General features: G+C 35.1%; 2 pseudogenes; one reads left to right on the plus strand and one right to left on the minus strand.

Moving 5' to 3' along the window:
* The window catches only part of LOC136846324 (uncharacterized), a 115,478-nt pseudogene continuing 91,456 nt past the window's right edge, over positions 1-24,022 (plus strand).
* LOC136846564 (uncharacterized) overlaps positions 21,093-24,022 on the minus strand; it is a 3,671-nt pseudogene continuing 741 nt past the window's right edge.

The raw sequence follows: 24,022 nt of genomic DNA on the forward strand, positions 1-24,022 counted from the left end.
GCCAAGCATACCATTCGGTCTTCTGTAGCCTTTGGTGCTGAAAGGATTTCGGAGACCGCAGCAAAGGAGTCGCCATGAACTGCTTAGTAAGTCTTAGATTCTTCCTCAAATTGACGGCATTGTGTTTTTAGAGTAAACACTCGGCGTTAATTCTTGCCATGGTTTATTCTGGAGTTTTAACTTGAACTTTTTGGTAAATTTAAGGTTAAAGAAAAATACTCTGCTTAACTTCTTGGTTTTAACATTTTTCTTCCTGTTAAATTTAGGATTCTCTCTCTCATAGACTGGGGTTAAAGTAAATTCTTTGTTTAACTTTCTTGAGTTTTAATTTGTTCCTCCTATAAATTCAGGTCTTTTTCTTTCGAGTTCAGGATTCTTTCTCAAAGAGATCAAATTCTCGGTGTTTTAATGTGTACTTTCCTGTATAGTTTAAGAATGGTTTATTTTTTTGTCTTTTGCATCAAACAATGACATTTCATCCTATGTCTCTTAGAGTTCTTGAATCTTTCTCTAAATGATAGAATTATTCAAGATCTCAAGTTTCCACTCTACAAAATTATATGTTAATTTAATCTCATTATAAGAGTACTAAGATCTTGCTAAAGTTATAGCCAACCTGGTAACCTAAGGATTCTATTTATTTAATACATAGCAGACCTACTTTAAAATAAATAATTTGTTGCAATATAGCAACTGTAAACTTTTTATTATGTGCACTTTACTTTCTATAATAATTCACATGTCCAAGTAAACTGTTAGCGTCAACTTTTTAAGATAATGCATTAGCCCTCGTGATCACATATTGAAATCTTGTCCCCGACGATAATAAAGTAAATCTTTCTTCAATGAAAATAAAGTAACTGCAAATACATTGTATTTGAGTTTAACTACTGCTTAGATGTTCACTCTCGTACGCAGAATTGCTAACTGAAGAAATATTTGTTACTTCTCCTCGAAGACTCAGAGCCATAAATATTTCTTTGGCAAACCATTTCACTGGTTTATTGCAGATAACCTGTCTTCGATACTGACTTCGTTTAATTTGCTTCTATAACTATAACCGCTAATATTAATAGTACGATTACTACATCTGGTATGCTTTCTACTGATACTGCAGGTGTTACTGTGCACGGTGGTGGTAGGAGCCAGTGCCGCTAACTTCTACCGAGGTATCATTGGCCATTCCGGAATCGTCAATTATGATGGCAAAAATGTCCAGTTTACTCCCGAACAAGCAGACAACATCGTCTTGGTCGGACCCTCCGGAGTAGTGACCAGAGATGGGAACAACATGCAGCGCCTTCCAGACGAGCACAGAGCCAAGAGAGACGTCGGCTTCGTGAACAACAAGGGCAGCTTCGGCCTATCTGGAGTGGTGAGGACTGACGGCACCATCGAAGCCTTCTCTGCTGCAGACACTGACAACATCGTGCTGATTGGACCCTCGGCGTTGTCACCAAGGACGGCCGAAACTGGCACCTCGATGAGAACTTGCACATCCGCCGTTCCAAGAGACACCTGATTGGCGAATCTGGAATGATCACCAGGGACGGCACTCAAATTCAATTCAAGGAACCTGGAGTCAAGGTCATCCTCGAGGGTCCCTCTGGTCTTCTGTTGTCTGACGGTACCCAAGTGCAGCTCCGGTCCAAGAGAGCCACTACCGCCTTCGGCCACACCTACGGCGACGGTGGTATCGTCACCAAGGATGGAAAGCAGTACCAGCTACCCCATGGAGTATCTGTTCTGATTGCTGGTCCATCCGCCGCTGTTCTCTCCAATGGAGAAATTATCAGCTTCTAAACTGAATGATCAGTTCTGACTTCAAGCAGTTTCTTTTAGTTGCCTTACCTTATGTTCTCTTCAAATACAAGATCCAACTTTAATTTTGTACAGATTTTTCTGTAAATAATGTAAAAAAAATAAAGCAATAAAAAAATTTCTCATACAATGTTTCGTCTAACTTTATGGAGAAGCCCATGTAAGCAACCTGCTATAAAATTCTTTAATCTGATATTTAGACCAATGAGATTTAAAATTTGTTATTCTTGCCTCTTAGCGTTAACTGTTAATGATTTAACTAGATAGAAAATGTTCTTTATATATGATCGTATCGTTCCTATCGATAATCTGACCCAAAATCTGGAAATAATATGGATAAGTGGAATATTTCAGTCCAACAGGCGGCAATTTACCCAGGGTTCTACCGCCTACTCAAGGCGACGTCCTGGACGGTTGGTTAGATTAGATTAAGCCGGCTTTATGCGAACACTGCCCCTTGCTCGAAGGAAAAATGGAAAGGTGTTAAAAAAGGTACAAGGCCTGATCTATACTTCTGTATCTGGTCAAATAACAGAGACCGGGAAGTCGAGGAAGGATTTCAATAAGGGTGCTTGGGTGATCTTGTTTTATTCGTTTTACAGGTTTATATGTTTCCTTTTTATTAAGTTTATTATTCTTTATTTTTTTCTTTCTGCTTTACTTCATTCTTACTTTATTTTCATATAACATAAGTGATCTAATTTGTTTTCCTTAACTGAGTGCGTAGATATGAACTCTGTGTCCTATGCTGAACCTCACTGGTTACAACGGAATTTTTATCTTATTATTTATGATTTTAGTAAAGCTCACTCAGAACAATTAAATTTCAAACAGTACATACAAACTTAAAAGTCCTAAAAAGGTATGTAACCAATCAGTTCATATGAAGCCTTTCATATGGAACAAGCATTTTTCTATATAAGGAAATATCATGGATAAAATATTCGAATCACATTCCCCCATACCAAGAAACTAGAGATATCTCTTCGTAAGAAAAATCTTTTATTTATAGTCTTAGGCGAGGGGCTGAATTTTTATTCAGATCTGACTTTCAGGAAAAGAAAGCCAGTTGGTTCACTTGCAAATCGTTTTTCGTTCCTTATTGTCCACCAATTTGTCAGTCCGCTTAAAAAACACCAGTAGCATAGTCTCACATGGAAGTTATATGAAAGAATATTATTATAAGGAATAATGTTTGTAGTTTTTATCTGTCCGTGAAAGGAATAATTTACTTTGTAAACATTTGGATTATGTGAGAAGGGAGTTCATATCCTGCTGATCATTGATCACTGAAGTCTGTGATAACCTCTTCAGTCTATGGGAATTCTAGAATGTCAAAATTTGGCAATTTGCAATTCTCACGTTATTCTGAATGTATTCTTTTCAGTCATCGGCCTCCTCTAGCTTAGAAGGAATGGTTCCACATGTCTTTAACCTTACATTTTTATTCCCTGTTGTCTAAAAGTTTCTATAATAAGCTCCATAAACCGTGAACCTCCCTCCTAACCCTCAAAGCCAATAACCTTCCACTCTAAGCCTCAAAAGCCATAAAATTTCAGTCTAAGCTCCAGAGCCCGTTGTCTTTCCATTTTAAACTCCGGATTCCACAACCCTCCAAATTAAGTTCCAGAGGCCTATACCTTTCTACCCTAAGTTTCAGAATTCGTTAACACTCCATTCTAGGCTCTAGGAACTGTTACTATTCCAATATAAGCTTTAGAATTCAGAAACCTTTCACTCTAAGCATAAAATGCCGTACCTTTCATAGCCAACTCCGGAAGCCATTACCCACCCTGCCCCGTTCTAAATCCAAGAAACCATTAACCCTGCAGAATGCAGTGGCCTTTCATTCTAAGCATGATAGGCTGTTAATCTTCCATTCTAAGCTCCATAATCTGTTAACATTCCATTCTAAGCTCCAGAATCTGTAGACATTTCATTCTAAGCTCCAGAATCCGTTAACAGTCCATTCCAAGCTATAAAGTTGTCTTAGATTAAGTCAGCCTTGTGCTGGCACGGCCTCTTGCTCTAGAACAGCCTGTAATGAAGCTCCAAAGAGCTGCTAACCATCTAGTCTGGATCAGGGCTCTAGAATTTGTTAACTTCCCCTTATACGTTTCAGGAATCATTAGCCAACCATGCTATGCTTAAGAAGAGTGATAAAACCTCCTCTATAAGCAAACGCATGTAATTGTTTTCTGTACCTACGCCATTCAGACACTGTTACTGTCGTATTCTTCTTTTCTCCGGTTGTTTTTAAATCTTCCATAGTTGGGGAGATTGAGTTACACAAGGGCAATTGGCTGCCCGTTCAATCTGACATTCTTGATTTCTACCATGGCTCCCAAAAGGAGGCCTGATTACCTGACAGCATTTAGCTACACCAAAATTAACTTACTGGAATCTACTATGTAATTCCTCAATGACAACGCTAACGAAGATATCCGGAGACTACCCATACCACCAGATATAAAATGGAGCAATAGATGATTACCTGTATAGCTACTTAATTAGTTTACCTGCCTCTGACATCTCCGTTAATTCAGTTACTAATCTTAATTACTTTTGCCCTGGTAATTAACTTCCCCAGCTAATGAGATTGCAAAGGCTGCAAGTAGCCCGTCTCTAATAATTATTAGGTCATATATATGTTAAGTGAATTTGTTTCCATTTCGCTAATTATTCATTATTTAAGTAATCAGAGAGAGAGAGAGAGAGAGAGAGAGAGACTTCAATATAGCTTCTGTGATATCAAGAATTATTATTCTTTATGATTTTCTTATGTATGGATCTGATGTGATGATTAATGAGGCATTTCCTTTAGGTGTGACGATGTCCAAGAATGAAATCTCTTCAAATATACCAATAATAATAAACTATGACGGTCTTAGCTGCCATGATTCATGATTTAGAGGTTATCCTAGATTAGGAAAAGTCGCTGTGAGGTTATTGAGGTTACCAGCCAAGTGTAGAAACGAAAAGGGAAAAGACAATTGGAGGTAGCAAACTCAAACTTTGGGCTAATGAAATCACATAAATTCTAAAGGTCATCCTTGGGGTCACCTGACTTGTGTTACCCTCTGGGAGCGGGTAAGCACACACAATTATATATATCATATATTATATGTATATACATATATATATATATGCGTGTGTATATATATATATATATGTGTATGTATATATATATATATATATTATATATATATACATATATATATATATATATATATATATATATATATATATATATATATATATATATATATATATATATATATATATATATATATATGAAATATGAAACATGAATAGTCCCCTGCTAGAAAATATGCTTTTAGACCCCACCAGATCACAAAAAGGAAAGGTTTTATGAACTCTGAAATATTTCGAGAGTGTATTTGATGATCTAATTACGAAATTGTAAAAGTAAATGCATATAAATTTTTATAAAACTTTGGGAGAAGTTCGAAAAACGCCTGAGAACCAGTCCATTAAAACTTGGTCGGAATCCGGATTCAGTTTCATATCAGTCCTGATATTTTCATGAATTTTTGTTTCTGAGGATATCTAGATCGCAGTCTGAATCCTGCCACAGGTTTATGTTTTTTTTGTTTTTGTTTTTTTGTTTTCTTATTTCACTGATCCATAATTGGAATTAGATCCAGATCTAAATTCGATATGAAAAGAGGAACTGCTCTTATTGGATCATACTGAAAGATACTAATTAAACTCTATTTCTTTGATAAAATCCTCTAAAAATATCACAGTTAACATAAAATTCATTAACTACTTTGACTATTTTGGAATATCCTCCGTTCTTTTATACAATTTGTTCAAAGGCGAAAGTTATATATTAAACAACGTACATTTTACATAATGGTCCAAGTACTTACTCCGATTTTAATGAAGAAACTGTCCTCTCTTCGAGTCAACAGGTGAGGTTTTTTCCCAAAACAATCCACCAAAGATCAGTTCCGTGAGTTCCTATAAAAGAAAAAATGTTATTTTAGTGCAATATTTCTGAGAGAGGGTACGAATCAACATATTCCCCATTCGTGTGCCGAAAGGAGAATATCCAGGCTACTATTTATGCATCAGCTACCTTTCAGAAGTTTACACAAAAGTTCAGTTTACATTCATATATTCAGGCCGAGCCATCATCTGTTCCTGACTAGGAGGCGGAGAGAGAGAGAGAGAGAGAGAGAGAGAGAGAGAGAGAGAGAGAGAGAGAGAGAGAGAGAGAGAGAGAGAGAGAGAGAGCAGATGGAATATAAAATCACGCTTTTATTCCGGAACTGAAGTGTGAATGTTGAATGTTAATCAAAAAGAACGAATTTCATACTTAGAATCAGAGAATATGACGCAAATATACTGGCTTATTGTTCATTATAGAAGAAAATTTCTTTGCTTGGTCAATCTTGATTGTAATAACTCGGTAACTTTATAAGTTATTTATTAGGTAACAAATAATGGGTAATACATTGCGGTTACTGATGAATATACAAATATATTGTTTTGCCAGTCCAACTTTTATTGAGATACCCTATTAATCTAAGTGTCTTAAATGTAGTATACCATAGGTATATATGGACTTCTTGTAGAATATAAAAACATGTTGCTTTGTCAGTTCAACCTTTAGTGAAATATCCTGGTAATTAATCATTATATTTTATATGTAGTATACATAGTATACGACCGGTGTACAAAGGCTTATTTTCGAATATAAAAGGAAACTGTACTGTCAGTCCAACATTTCATGAAATATCCTGCTTAATTAATAACTAATATTATACGGTTTGTGACGAGTATACATTTACTTATTGTTTTGCCAGATCAACTATTATAGAAATATGGTAATCAAGGAAATAACTGAAAAACTCTCAGAAAATGGGTTTTTAGGTTATGCTGCGAACTGTAATTTGTCATAAACCTTATTATTAGTACAAAAAAGGAAACAAATTATGTTAAAAAGATAGAGAACTTGAAATAACTCAACAGCAACTCATTTCCCTCAAAGTACCAGCAGTCATGTCGTAACAGATAACACATTTCCAGGATCTTTGAGGAAAGGAAATACTCCACCAGTAAGCACAGTTTATCTGAAGTATTCGCTATTCCATGACTGTCCTTTTTTTTGATGATCCACATTAACCGCTTGGCTGTGAAACAGAGAAAATTCCTCAAACATTCACGAAATTTCACAACTTGGCAATAGCGCACGTCATATTGATATCATCCAACTTTTGGCAGCCAAATGATGTCATTTTATGATTTGGTTTCCTGACTGTGTAAATGAAGAATTCATCTGTGCTGTAAACAAGAAAAAATTCAGCTTCATCCACCTTTAAGAAATGAACCACAAAACCATGCACAGTCTTCTGCTGCTGAGTGATGTTGGGCTGGTTGATAACATGAAAATGGCTTGATACCAGATTTTCAACTCACGATATACAGCACTATAACTTCTCTCTTTCCCTTTTTGTTTCTAGTTCAAGCGCCAATTTATGTAAAGACTTTCTGATCTACCACTGCCTCAGCTATGGATGTCTTTTTGACTCTGAGAAAGGACTTCAGGCCTTCCAAGATTCTCACTCTTTTCGATGACAGTTATATGGATTTTTGTTCCAGTTTCTTTAACAAAGGAATCATCTCTTTTTAAAGTATTTAGCTTATCCAGGAACGTGAAATGAAGGATGCACCAGCATCCCTGGCCTCCCTGAAGGTTATAGCCCGATTCGGTCAATCCATCTGATTTCCTCCGAGTCGTTGTAGCCATGGCTGTATCTTAACTCCGTCACTCAGTCTGAAAATACAAGAAATGTAAAATGAAAATAGCTTAATAGAAACCAAAAATAATGTTCTGGAGATAGCTATAGCAGAAAACTTTCATAACTTTCCATTTGTTCTGTGAAGGGGGCTCTAACTGAAACACCTGGTATATATATATAGATATATATATATATATATATATATATATATATATATATATATATATATATATATATATATATACATACATATATATATATATATATATATATATATATGTAATATATATGTATATTATATATACATACATTCATCATGATCCATACCTTCGTGATTCAGTTATATATATATATATATATATATACATACATACATACATTTGTGTATGTGATTCATATAGTTATGAAATAGTAAAATATAAATAAAATAGAAAATTCAATACTTTTCTATGCAATTCTCAATCATCCTCCGGATCAAAAGAGAAAGTTTATTTCCGATCTCCTCGTCTATAAAGAGCTAAAATAATAAGATTAGTTGTACTTTTCACTACATTAGTTGATCAGCATGATAAACAACTCTTCATAATCCCTGGGGGTATTGGTGTATACATAATTTCTGCATTTCTCAACAGAAAGAACTTTACTGAATAGCTTATACAGCGGTTGGAATGCGTCTATGCGTCTACCTCGGCGAATACCACTGTTCAAGATGGCGCCACTGATATCGGTCTAACTTACCTCCTGGTGGTAACTGAGTGAATTACGATGTTGCCCATCCAGTTGGTAAGGAGATCAGTGGAAGCCCCTTCGTTACAAAGAACGCAATGCATATATAAATTACGTGCTAAAATAAAAAAAAAAAAAGTTCTCTACCTGAGAATAATTAGGCTCTGACGCATCGTCGGTAGTGATGTGTCGTCACGACAGTTTTAATATCAAATCAGTCAACATAGGGAAATAAGTCATGAGGTTCGCTCTCCAAGACTAAAATTTCTCGTATCGACGCCTACAAGGTTGGAGAAAGGTTAAGTTTTCATCCATGAAAGACTGTGTGTGTGTGTGTGTGTGTGTGTGTGTACTACCAGGACATCTGAAGAGAATTTGATGAAAATTAGAAGACATGGGAATTACATGACCTTCTTGATATGTTCAATGTTTGAAAGAGATCGCCTTTGAGACAGCTGTTTCTTGCCATGGAACCATTTTTTTTTTTTTTTTTTTTACCTATAATTCGGGACAGCGTTTTTCGACCTCTAACCGATATACATTGCATCATCCTTTTCATATCAAGATGCTTGTAAGTAATGACAGTAAATATGAAGATTGATATATATGACTTTTAAGACAACTACGAAAAGTTATATTTTTAATACATACGCCCACATGAACCGGAGTTTAGTAAATTACTCAATAACATTAATACATGAACCGTGAACCTGTTATTCAAGCATTCATGGCAGTGTTCATTCAATCACTACTGGCCAGAGGTATGTTCGTTATTGTGCTTTCAATGAGAATATTTAGCCTTAAAAAATTATAACAGTTTTTGGCCTGAAAGTGAGATCAAAAGGATATTTTTGCATTCTATTCCTAGGACATCTACGCTAATAAGATTAAAACATGTTATTATAATAATAATAATAATAATAATAATAATAATAATAATAATAATAATAATAATAATAATAATAATAATAATAATAATAATAAAACACTTCATGTATAACAGTAACTCTCAATCAACATGCATTAATCGCAATACTGAAGGGAGCCACAGGGCAGGTGAATAAAAAAACCTTGTAATTTACATCCATGTTTTCATGTAAGTCAAACCGAAGGTCGGAGATGAAGTGTGAATACCCTCTGAAGATCTACATCTTAATGGGTTCATTCTTGCCTGCACCACAATTGGGCTCGTTTAAATACAAAAGTAAACTCTATTACTTTGTGCCAGTCTTCGTCTGACTTTGATGAATACATGTTTGTTTTAAAAAAAATAAGAAACAATACGAAAAATGTTATCTTGATTCGAATACATACGATCCAGTGATTTTTGGTATACTTTTGATTACAAAGTTGACAACCATAGTTTTTTATCTTTTCATCTATTTGTTACGTTTTCTGACGTGTATATTATATATAATATATATATATATATATATATATATATATATATATATATATATATATATATATATATATATATATATATATTATACTGTAATATACAAATATACATGTGTGTATACTGTATATATACATGTGTATGTATATGTATGTATGTATAAATTAAGGAATAATCATGTTGGACACATAAAACCTCGACAAAAATGTCTAGGCAGAGATTCTTTAGAATCGAACGTTGTAAAGTGGGTGGAGACGGGGTTAAGCCCAAACCTCTTGGGGGTTACGCACCTGATCGCATAGCAAGATAGGTTATACAATACTAAAGCTGTTGCACAGATACAGTATTCATGAATCCTGTTCGAGTTTTTACTGAACAATTTCTCTCTCTCTCTCTCTGCTGAATTTGTTTCAAAACGTTCACTTAAGGGAAGAACTTCTTTCTTCTTTCTTTCTTCTTTCTTCTTCTTCTTCTCTCTTTCTCTCTCTCTCATTTGCTTAAAAGCAACATTCTTATTAAAGATCTTCCATATTTCAACTAATTTCTATCATTCATCTTCTGTAACAACTAGGTTTCTAACTGCTTTAGAGCAACAGAGAGAGAGAGAGAGAGACTCCAGGAATCGGTAACAGGAATCTACGATAATGATTCGCCCAAAAAAATAATAACTCACTGAGACCTTAATCGTTTGATTCCAAGTTACTGAAGCGTTCTGAAACAAAGCTATTTGCCAAGAACTCTCCAGATGGGAGAGCTGTATGGCTTCCCTAGATGATAATCACCCACTGAGACAGCGAGGACCCACTTTCAACTTTCAAATCCGATCATGTACTTGCAACTTGGTCTGATTACATGTGTTTGGTGGCTTAAAAAAGTACTAATGATACACCTAAGAACAACGCAAAGTTTGAAGATTATACTCTGAAGGGTATACAAAGCTTTTGGGATTTACCGTCTGACTGTATGAATCTCTGCTACGACTTAAGGATTATATTTCTTCGCTGTAAAAAGGATTTTAATAAAAAGCTTTGTTTTATATATTAGCTTGGTCAATTTTTATGGTATGGAAAATGAAAAGGGAAAAAACGCTTTAAATCCAGAACTGAACATAAAGAATTAAAATAGGGAGCGAAAATGTTCAGTACTGAACTCTCATGACACTATCACACTGTTATTCTGCCATGCAAGATAAAATATGTTTTTTCAATGGATTCGGAGTCATAATATATATATATATATATATATATATATATATATATATATATATATATATATATATATATATATATATATATATACATACATACATATATAATTTTTCGTGATGTTGCATTGTAATATATGTATATCATCCCACGGTTTTGATATATTTACTCTTCTATTTATCATGTGTTATGTGTAATAACAATAATTACTGAAATATCGTGTGTAATGTCAGATCTCAAAAGAGTTAATGATTTAGATAACTTAACAGCATAATTTAGAATTAATAATATCTTTCTTGATAATAGCGTAGTAACGGGAGAGAGAAATTCAAGTTTTAAACCAGATGTGTCACTTGTCATCAGTTAAGGCAAGAGAGCACTTTGTTTTGGGTTACATGATGACAGGTCGGGAATAGCAATCGAGTCGTGTTAAGATTTCTGTAAAAGTTTTGTCCCTTACGAGAAGACAAAGGATTTCACAATGTTACACGTGTTCCATATGATTTTCTGGTAAAGATGTGTACTTCTGAGAAATGCGAACCAGTGTTGCACTGAAGCACATGGCAATTGCTCCATGTTTAAGATTGCATTACTCTGATCACGTATTGTTCTGATCGTGTCCCACGTGATTTTTTTTGTTCGAATCATGTAAGCCCTTTTGAGAGTAAGAGCACGTCTCGATCGATTACGTCATGTATTGTCCCGATTGCGTTCAAAACGTTTTGCTCCCTTCTTCTAAAATTTTCTCCCATATCTCGTTCCCAAAATGCCACAATGACGTCATATGACTCTTTTATTTCCTACTGGAATCCAAAAATCTATTCATTCTGATTTCAGAGACCGTTTGAATCGGTTCCTCCTCCTCCCCTCTCTCTCTCTCTCTTTCTTCAAAAGAGAGTAATTTTAACGTAAAATATTTCTGGTCACTAGTCTTAATCTTAGCTTTTGGATCTGAGTGTGGGAAAAGTGTACACGGACTGTAACGGTGCCTGACAAAAAAGTGTTTTGTGACTCTAAAGCAGCTGCAAATGATTTTGCAAAGGTTCTCACAAGATTGTGTAAGGTAAAGTGAATTTTACTTATTATTACCCCGGTATAATAAGGTATATTAGGGAAATTTTGCCTTAGTGAAATTATTATTGATAAATCTTTTGTGTATTTTTGTGTGTTCTTGTGTTTGCAATCTCTTGATAATTTCACATTTTATATATTGGTAATTTAACATTAATTTACTTAGCATTTTAAATATTTCTTGATAATTTAACATTGCATACTTGATTTAATTTTCATTTATTAAGATTTTATTTCCAAATCTTGGGTAATTCTTGATAGTTTAAATTTTGCTTGATTAATTTAATTTCTTAATAAAGTTAAGTTTTGTAAATTAGTTTTGTTTAATAACTTAATTCAAGAATTAATTAAATTTTATATTGTTTTAAAGTAATAGTAAATCTTTCAGACTGTGAATTCTAATTATAAATTTTGAATTTAAAAATAAATTTTTGTATCTAAAATGTTTAAAAAACAGTGTTTCATTTGTTTACCACCAGTGTTAGGATTAATTGTATGCATAAGGCTAAGTGACAAACATATTTTGTTCCTTTAGTTTTGCTGAAGTTAAAGTTGTCTGATGGAGTGATGCCCTTTTTCTCTAGTATATTTCTTGGTTAATTGTTGATACCTCACACTTGTTTTAATAAACTTAGTTTGATTTTTCACATGATTGATGAGCTTTTTAAGGGATCACTGCTACCTTTAGAGTACTCGGTTGTAATTTTTATTGTTATGAGAGTTCAGGCTGAAGTGAGGTAAATTTTTTAAATCTGTGATTAGTTGTGTAATAACCAGGTGTTGAATTGAATGCTTCTGTGACAATATATATATATATAGAGTTTTATTCAAAGTGTGTGTTTCTCTGTTTATGTACACACACACACAAACACACACACACACATCCAGTTTGAATGAGGTCAGTATATATATATATATATATATATATATATATATATATATATATATATATATATATATATATATATATATATATATATATATATATACAAAAATACATATATATTTTAAGTCATGAAATATCACATCAGAAAGCTATACATAGGAGGTAAAGTCTACAACAGAGATCCTAGACTGACAGCCACGAAAGATTGCTTGTAATTGCCTCTGGACGCAAGCACGAATACCCTAAGGCTGCAACTATTAACGCGCGGTTGAGGATAAACATCAATAATCAATATTTGGGTTAATTTTCTTCTTGCCTGAAGCTCAACTACTCACTACTTCTCTTGGCTCTTTGGGCCTCATTATCACCTACTGCCGCTCAAACCAGTGCCCCACGAAGTGAAGCCTGTTTTCAGAAATTAGATTTTTGGGGATGCGTCATTTAGCTCCATTCCTGCGTTTTTTGTTATGAGATTATTCCTAAGGGTTTTTACTCGTAGGCAGATGAAGGGGCCACCTTGTGTCCTTACCTATCCTATGTCCAATTGAAACAAGAAGAAAAAAAAAAGGACAAGCTGAAATGGTGGTGATTAAACTGACTGGAGGGACCAATTCAACTCTTTAAGACGGGGATTCTCACTGTCCAGAAGACTTTATTTAACTGGCAGGCTGTTGAACCGGGGTGCCTGGTAAATAAATATAGATGAAATGGCTTAACTGTATCAAAACACACAGACAATGGGCCGGAGAAGAACAGGGGAAAGAAAAGAACGCTAAGGAACACCAAGAAAGAAAGAAAGTAAGCGGAAATTTAAAAATTTCAAGTAACATCACCGATGAAATTAAAACACGTATACATACACACACACACACACACATATATATATATATATATATATATATATATATATATATATATATATATATATATATATATATATATATATATGTGTGTGTGTGTGTGTGTGTGTGTGTGTGTGTAGATGAGGCTGTCTTTCGATGAATAAAATACAGCAATTCGTTCTTTATATCATCCATTTAGGAATTTCTTGCTGACCTTGCAAAATTTTAGCAGCCCCAAAAATATCAGACGGAACATTCAAGGCCACACGTGGATTTCACAACTGCACGAAACCGAGTGGACCAATCGATCAGTTGCGGTCTCAGCGGTGTCCTCGGCATTCTGTGACACAAAATTCAAGAACTTCATCATCATTATCTTCGGATTTAATGAGAAGGATTTCTATTTTTACCAAGCCGGTCGAATCAGTCCCAAGGACGTCTTGAGAGGGCAGCGGGCTAGACAGACAGAAGAATAAACCCGTTCTTGCGCTGTTTCTTCTTAATCCCGAGCCCCTTATCTCCATTACGACCGCCGTATGGGTTCAACTGGACCAGTTTCTGGGTGGACGTAATCGTCGAAGTCGTTAAAAACGGTCTCCGAATCCATTAAGACTAATGTTAAGAGCTCTGACCTCGGGTATTAAAAAAATTCGGAGACTGCAGTTTACTCTGTAATGAGTGGAGAACCCAGTGTAACTAAGCGGACAAGCAGGTGTTAAGTTAGTCGCTTATCTGTGTCTAATTTGGTCCGTTTCCATGGCAGCAAGAAAGGTTCTCTTTAGCTAGAGTGCCAAAAAAGTATTTGCCAATGAACAAGCTTAATATAAATACTAAAATATACAGTGGACACTTAATTCAGTATTGTTCCAAATGATAACCGGTACATCAACACAGCATAAGGCAAGTTTTGCTTCCTTTTATCTAAATAGCCTATACATGCGAATAATAAAAAAAGTATGTGTGCTTCTGCTTGATTTTACAGTCTTCGTGTGCGAAGGCATCTAGTGAACAGTCTGGCAAGAAGCTTTCTTACAAAGTGGAGAATTTATAAGCCAAAATTAGTATCTTGAATCTCTGCCCAATTCCTGTTCCTATAAATTTACCGAAAACCTAACAGCTTTTGAAGATCCTTCTCCGTATGGTGTAAGTGGTAAGACAGCCAGTATATATATGTATATATATATATATATATATATATATATATATATATATATACATATATAAGGAATGCGTAATATATACAGTATATCTATGTATAATAATTATAAACATCTCTTTTGTAAACATACGTCTTGATGTGTACGTCTGCCTTCAAAAACCTTACAAAGGATAATGATTCCAGGTACAGCTTCGAAAAAAAAGTATTGATTCTTCATGAGGGGATGGAAGAATCAATTAGTATGTCTCTGGCACAAAAGGTCGAGTCTGACAGTGATTAAAAGTTTGGATGCAAGGATTGACGGGGTTGCTGAGGGAAGATGACATGGGAGATCAACCAGTGGGTCTCCAGGCCAATCTCTCTCTCTCTCTCTCTCTCTCTCTCTCTCTCTCTCTCTCTCTCTCTCTCTGCCCTAGATATCCGCCATTCCTATTTCTTTTGAGAAAAAAAAAAAGAAAAAAGAGGAAATTGTAGGTGGTATTCAGTCTCCTTTCCGGCATCACGTCAAGACTTTCTGTATTTTACCAAAACTTTTTTTGAAGCTTTCATTGCTGAAGTAGGGATGAAAGTTGTGTTTAAGTACCATACGAAAGTCTTCCAGTTATCTGGCAATGATACCTCGTTAAGTAAATAGATTACTTTTTTTTTTTTTTTGAGATGTGATACGGCACTCAGCCCTCTTTGTTTGGCTTCCATTAGCAACTACTTCCTTTTAGACCCAACAGTGAGCGTTGAGAGAGAGAGAGAGAGAGAGAGAGAGAGAGAGAGAGAGAGAGAGAGAGAGAGAGAGAGAGAGAGAGAATGGCGAATAGAACCTTCAAAGACGTTATACTGAAGAAGCACCTTATATTAATTATCCTCGGTTATATGTAAAAGGTAATAAGCCGAATTGAGGTGAGCATCGAGGATTACCAAATATAATAATAAAATAATAATGATACTTATGATGAATTAAATATGTCTATAGGGCTCTTTATATTAGAAATTCATATCGGAACATTATTGCACTCTTTTAGTGTTTTTGTATTCTACTACAAAATTAGAAATTTTAAGAAGCTATTTTCAAAATTACATAATAATGATACCTACATTTTTCACACTTAAGACCACAGAAAATAAACAAAAATATTATGATAATTACCTTATCTCCCAGCATTATTATCACGTTAATTCATACTAGATGAGAATATGAAAATAATGACTACGTTTTTCTTCATTCATTGAAATCGCATATAATGTATCCTCCCCTTTATGTTAACGGGTCTCTTCTTTCCTTACTAAAATGGTTCTCATTAGTCGTCCAGCCCTCAATCAATCACAGCCGTTAACAAGAACGGAAAAACAAGAATTCACTCCTTCCGCCTTCATTGATATCACATTCATTCATAAAATTCATCCAGCTCAAGTGCAATAATGCTGTCTCCCTCGAAGAGGAATCTTAATTGCCGATCTTTCATAACCCGCTTCGAGCGCTGGAATAGATAATGACTCATTCAGGAAGCAACAGGGTCATTAGCACAAATTGGTATTGAATTTTTTGCGAACGAGTGATGGCAATGCTGGATGATACAGCGGACGGGTAATTGCTTTTAAGATGGCGACCGCGTTGGTTGTCGATGTTTCGGAAATTTGTCGTCATGCGGTAAAGTCTTTTTTGTTCAGCATGTTAAAGATGGCAAGATATTTAACTTTCTTTTTTATTTAAGGTCCTGCTCATATTGTTAGATTGTTTAATAAGATCAGTTTGAATTTCAATGATGTATGACGTTTAAAAATGCAAGTGGCAATGGGTCACAATGAAGACAGAGAGCACCTTATGAAGATTATTTATTCTTCTGACTACCTTAGCTAAACAAAACAAAAAATTCAAACTGCCAAAAAAGTACAATGGAATTCACAAAAAAAGTATAGGCATGAAAATAATAATAATAAAAAAAGTGAGTGTCTATGTTTTGATTCGCACACACTCAAAAAAAAAAAGTTCATCTGTTATAAATAACAAAAAATCAGATATAGGAAATATAACTATATGGAACACTGGACAGCATCCAAAGAAACAGCATTAGAATAGGGATAAAAAAAATACGCAGGTATCTTCCGTTTGAGACTGCAATCTTACTAATCTTAAAATTGCTTTGAAACCCAGAGAGAGAGAGAGAGAGAGAGAGAGAGAGAGAGAGAGAGAGAGAGAGAGAGAGAGAGAGAGAGAGAGAGATTAATTCTCCATATACAGTAATTATTCAGGTACAATAGGAGAACGACTAAAAAGTTATGCTGGGATTTTTTTTTAAATAACTGGACTGATATGCATAGCATCCAATGGTTAGCGTCTTAATCCAAATAAAAATGCTATGGCAAAAAATGTTTGCAGAAAAGCACACAACTTTTCTTTTTTAGTTTTCCAAGATCTGTCATAAAATCTGCATATTTCATTTGCATATATTCCTAAATGAGAAGACGCCAGTAACTGGTAAGAGAAGTTTATAGCATCACGTATGATGAAAAATAAATTTCGTAAAACCATCAATGATAAAAAATAAGCTTGTAAAATCGTGAATGATAAATATGTTTATAAAATCAATAATGATAAAAAAAATTAAAAATCACCATTGATAAATAAAAAAGTTTATAAAGTCATGAATGATAAAAAAATAAGTTACAAAAATCATGACTGAGAAATGAATAAGTTTATAAAATCACCAATGATAAAAAGTTCATATCTAAAATCATCAATGATAAAAAGGTAAGTATATTAGATCATAAATAATAAAAAAATAACTTTATAAAATCACCAATGATAAATAAATAAGCTTATAAAACCACGAGTGATGGAAAATAGCGCCAGACATGAACAAAGTTACAAGAGTTACTAGGAACACACACATATATAAGAGAAATATTCGCAAATTCATTCACATTTTGGAGAAAATGAATAAGTTATTTGCCCATTTTCAACTCTTCTCAAAGCGCATGGGTTCCCTGTAGTGATTTTTAAGCACGGAAAATGTAGAGTCGAAAAGTTAAAAAAATTCTTCGCTCCCATAAAAGGAATTTATAACCTCTTAAACTAAATAATATCCGCATTTTAAGAAAAAAAAAATAAAAAATTACGCGGAAGTTTCTTCGGCGCAATCGAGTTTTTTGTACAGCGTATAATGCTGTACAAAACTATCAGCTACGACCGGCCAGCTCTCAGTTGTTCCCTAGATACGGTTAAATGAGGGTGCGTCGCACTCTTCCGGAAAGCGCTGCCAGCCGCACGATCCATGGCTAACCTTAACCTTAAATAAAATAAAAGCTACTGAGGCTAGAAATTTGCAATTTGGTATGTTCGATGATTTGAGGGTGGATAATCAACATACCAATTTGCAACCCTCTTGCCTCAGTAGTTTTTAAGATCTGAGGGTGAACATAAAAAGTGCGGACGGACAGACAAAGCCATCTCAATAGTTTTCTTTTACAGAAAACTAAGAATCAAGGTTATTTAACTGTCATTCTGGAATGTCATGTCATTTGACAAATTTTACTCCTGATCAGCTAATAAAAAGAAAAACTATTTTTTACTCTTCTCATCCAGTTTCCTTCCAGGGAACAAAATTATTTCTATTATTCTAACGACAGTTTTCATTTAGCGAATAAGAAAACAAGTCTTTTTATTTTCACCCACCCAGTCTCCTTGCAGCGAATAAAAAACAAGTATCCTCCCCATGCAATTTTGTTCATTATAATAAGAAATACATCTTTATCTTCCTTATCCAGTTTTATTACAGCGAATAAGACGACGATTTTTATCTTCCCTATCTCGTTTTCTTGCAGCGACTATTGAACAGTTTTCTATACTCCATATCCTGTTTTCTTCTAGCGACTATGAAAACAATTTTCTATACTCCATATCCGATTTTCTTCAAGCGATTATGAAAACAATTTTCTATACTCCATATCCGGTATTCTTCCAGCGACTATGAAAACAACCTTCTATACTCCATGTCCTGTTTTCTTCCAGCGACTATGAAACAGTTTTCTATGCTCCATATCCTGTTTTCTTCCAACAACTGTGAAACAATATTCTATACTCCATATCCTGTTTTCTTCCAGCGACTATGAAGCAGTTTTCTATGCTCCATATCCTGTTTTCTTCCAGCGACAAAAAAAACTATTTTTTTCTTTCTAGTTCTATCCAGTTTTCTTCCAGCGAATGAGAAAATGATTAGGTCTTTTCCCAAGAGGAGTTTGGACATCCAAAGGCCATCATCAGTCAACAGACCTTGTCAGATTCGTTAGCGAATCAGGCTAAGGACCTTTCTTCCAATTCCTATGGCGTATCATCGAATAGGTCTATTGACAAGGGGGAAACGACGAGAGAGAGAGAGAGAGAGAGAGAGAGAGAGAGAGAGAGAGAGAGAGAGAGAGAGAGAGAGTTACTTGAAAAAAACGTAACTAAACTTGAATGACTTTCAAATTCAAACACTCCTTTGAAACGTAAGTTTACTTACCGAATAATCAGATTGATATCAAATCCATTCTCATAAAATCTTAATAAAATTTCATGGTTAAAATACACTGATGCACTGCATGTGTTGCACGTCATTGCATGTTTACTTGTTAAAGGTTCTTTAAAATTTGCTTATAAAAACAGTACCCGATCAACTTCATTCCGATAAACAATCGTTCCTATGTGCATTTCTACTCCTTCATTATTTGGCTCTCAATTTACTTCTGAATTAAAGACAATCACATAGACACACACGCAGCCATACTCACACACATATATATGCATACATACATACATACATACACACACATACACACACACACACACACATATATATATATATATATATATATATATATATATATATATATATATATATATATATATATATATATATATGTAATATGAAAGATGTATTTGATGCTGTTCCACTGACGCGTTTCATGCATACTGATTTGTTTTATTTAATACTGGAGTGTGTTTCATAACTGCGAGAGAAACTTGACGATATCATTTTATTTAAAACTGGCGTGAGTTTCATACTTACAAGAGAAAATTAACTGATTGATTTAATTTAAAACTGGCATGTGTTTTATGCTTCCCAGCGAAAATTGCTTTATTTCACAAGTACTGGCATGTACTGAACCATCACAATAGCCAAGTAATTGATCAATTTAATTTCATATTGACGTGTCCTTTTGTTTACTGATTGATCATTTTGATGTAAAATTGGCATATGCTGCATAATTACGAAATAAAATACAAAGATTTGTTTGGGAATTAAGCCTGCTGAAACCCAACATCACAAAAACAATGGTAATAAAGGACATACAAAAGAAAGACCTACTAACTTCGAGTTAGGATACTTCTACGTCTATAATGATACCAATACTTGAATCTTTAGTCAAAGGCATTTACAGGACTACTGTAGAGTCCCATACTTCCTCTACACAGCCTTACTGCCCCTCCTCTCCCACGGCACCCACCCATCCGACTCATCCCCCCACCTTGGAAACTTCTCCCGACATCCCCCACTCCACCCTCCATACCATTTCTCAGTTTGCTTATTATGAGTGGAAGCAGTTACCAACATTTTCCTGAGGCTGTGTAGCATTGCCAACCACATGGAGCAGTTTTTTATATTTTTTGGAAATTTATATATATTTATGTCATATATCTTAGGCCTTGGTCCCTGGTCCAGGTAAGTCAAATAATGTCGAGTTCCAGATAATGAAGATCCGGATAATCAAGGGATTACTGTAATGTGTTCTAGACACTGTTCATCGTCCAACAGCCAAATTTCTATTTTGCATAAACCTTGTAGCCTCGATGAGGCTACAACTTCTTATCACTCTTTGTTGTTCTTGGATGTACATCAGCCATGCTTCAGTCTACGCAGAACATTGTATGGCTAGGTTGCATATTAATAACGGTACACGGTAGGTTAGGTTAAGCTTTTCCCTTCCTTTACATACACCACAGATTCAATCTGTTAAACTTATCAGTAATAGTACAATATCTCTCAAACATAAAGAATATCATTGTACAATTTCTTCAGTTATCAAGCAGTGTTTATATTATCTTGTTACAAAGGTATATAAGCTCTCTTGTTCTTAATCAGTAATGGTTTATTTTTAACATTATAAACAATGTTTATTTTAAGGTACCATTTTCATTGAACTTGGTTACTATTTGGGTTAAGAATATTATCAGCCATCAATGATGCTTAAAATATAGTATATTTTGAAAATGTCTATACAAAAGTTTCAAGTATCACGGAGCAAGTTTATGACAGAAAAATACATGGTCATAACATAATCAGTTGTATCTGTATTTGTTAACAGTTGCCTTTTCATTCATCCTAAAATAGCACCAGATTCAGTGGCCACTGAAATCCACATTCAATCATAATTTCTTAATTAATATTTTTTTGCTATGCTGAAAGGGTCTTGTGATTTGCTTGACAATGCTCTTCTAAGAACGGCGACCAACAATTTTCAGATCATCAGTAAGCTGCATGTTTCTTCCATCCTTAGTAACAATTCCAGAGGGACCAATCAGAAGGATATTGTGGGCTTCATCATGGCTGAATAAATCGGTTGATCCATCAGCTCTTAGAATACCAGAATAACCAATGTTTCCTTTTGGGGTTACGAAACCAGCGCTGCGCTTGGATCTTCCAACAATCCTGAGGTCGTCAGTAAACTGCATGTTGTTTCCATCCCTACTGACAATGCCAGAGGGACCAATCAGAAGGATATTGTGGGCCTCATCATGGCTGAATAAATCGGTTGATCCATCAGCTCGCAGAATACCAGAATATCCAATGTTTCCTTTTTGGGGTGACAAAACCAGCGCTGCGCTTCGATCCAACAATCCTGAGGTCGTATTAAATTGCATGTTCTTTCCATCCCTGCTGACAATGCCAGAGGGACCAATCAGAAGGATATTGTGGGCTTCATCATGGCTAAATAAATCGGTTGATCCATCAGCTCGCAGAATACCAGAATAACCAATGTTTCCCTTTGGCGTAACAAAACCAGCGCTGCGTTTAGATCTTCCAACAATCCTGAGGTCGTCAGTAAATTGCATGTTCTTTCCATCCTTACTGACAATGCCAGAGGGACCAATCAGAAGGATATTGTGGGCTTCATCATGGCTAAATAAATCGGTTGATCCATCAGCTCGCAGAATACCAGAATATCAATATTTTCCTTTTGGGGTGACAAAACCTGCGCTTTGCGCTTCGATCTTCCAACAATCCTGAGGTCGTCAGTAAAGCGTTCTTTCCATCCTTACTCGACAATGCCAGAGGACCAATCAGAAGGATATTGTGGGCTTCATCATGGCTGAATAAATCGGTTGATCCATCAGCTCGCAGAATACCAGAATATCCAATGTTTCCTTTTGGGGTGACAAAACCAGCGCTGCGCTTCGATCTTCCAACAATCCTGAGGTCGTCAGTAAATTGCATGTTCTTTCCATCCTTACTGACAATGCCAGAGGGACCAATCAGAAGGATATTGTGGGTTTCATCAGGGCTGGAATAAATCGGTTGATCCATCAGCTCGCAAGAATATAGAATAAACGTTTCCTTTGGGGGTGACTAAACCAGCGCTGCGCTTCGATCTTCCAACAATCCTGAGGTCGTCAGTAAATTGCATGTTCTTTCCATCCTTACTGACAATGCCAGAGGGACCAATCAGAAGGATATTGTGGGCTTCATCGTGGCTGAATAAATCAGTTGACCCATCAGCTCGCAGAATACCAGAATAACCAATGTTTCCTTTTGGTGTGACAAAACCAGCGCTGCGTTTAGATTTGTTGGGATTTCTTCTCAGTTGGATATTTTGGCCATCCCGTGTTAGAATGCCCGATGGTCCAACCAGCAGAATATTTTCAGCTTCCTCCCTCGTGAACTGGATATTTCTTCCGTCTTCTTTGATAATACCTGATGGCCCAATTACATCCCCTAAATAGGTTGATGTCAAAGCATTCACGCTGACGAGCAGCGCACATAATGCAATCTGAAAAGACATCATTTTATGGTTTTCTTAGGTAATGATGTTTTATAAACAAACCATATTTTTAAAAAATCGATTAACTGAAGTTCACTCATGATAAAAATGAGAGGAATGGAGGATAAATATATAAAAATTAGGCCAAAAAATGAGATTAACAAAGAGAGGGTAGAATTATAAATACGACATTATTACAGTAATAACTGTGCTCTTTTGTTTAAGACGTGACAAGTGATAATGAGAAGTCACTTGAACAGGACAATAAAATATTAAGAAAAGAATGCTGCTTATATCCATCCAGAATAAATTTCATTGTATATAACAACAAAGTTACCGTTACTGCAATATGGCTGGTGACAGACCTTACAGTTCCCTAAGCTGAATAATGTTTTGTGTAACCCGTGGCAGAAGTTGCAGAAAAGTAATATTTACATAAAAAAGGAGGAAATGAAGGCATAGAGATGTGACATGAGTTAACACGAGAGACGGAAAAGTGATTCTTACAAGAGATTTTGTTTCATGAAACATCTTTATCTGAACTGTAAAGAACTATACCTACTCCCCCGATTTTTAGCACTGTTCATTGGTGCTTGTATGAAAACTAACAAAATTAAAAATAAAGGAAAATGCTATCCTAAATCATTAAAAATCTTACTGATCTTTATAATATTTGTACTAGAAAGTTTAATGTGGTAAATATTAAAAAAGAGACATGGTAACTGCACGACAGAGGAGTGATATTCGCCACAGGTAAACAATCAGACGAAAAGAAAATGTGACCACAGTCATTTCAGGCAACAACACGCACGATGGGGCATACAAAATTCATATGTAAAAGCGGGTACGGACCTTTTTTTTTTTTTTACCATTCACGCACATAACCATTCCCGACCTTACACACACACGCACATTAAAACGCACATAGGAAAGACTTTTCGTGGGAATTTGAATGAGAATTTCCCCGGGCAATAAAACGACCCTTCCTTACAACGGAGAACTACCCGTGAAATTGTCCATTCAAACCAATGATATTCAGTGATTCCGATGTCAACAGTTGTAGTCAAAGGCCGAGCGCAACAAAAGCAATATCAATTCGTCCAATTTGATTCGGCCTCTGTTTCACAAAAAG

The sequence above is a fragment of the Macrobrachium rosenbergii genome, chromosome 15 (assembly GCF_040412425.1).
Source record: "Macrobrachium rosenbergii isolate ZJJX-2024 chromosome 15, ASM4041242v1, whole genome shotgun sequence".
Classification (NCBI taxonomy): Eukaryota; Metazoa; Arthropoda; class Malacostraca; order Decapoda; family Palaemonidae; genus Macrobrachium; species Macrobrachium rosenbergii.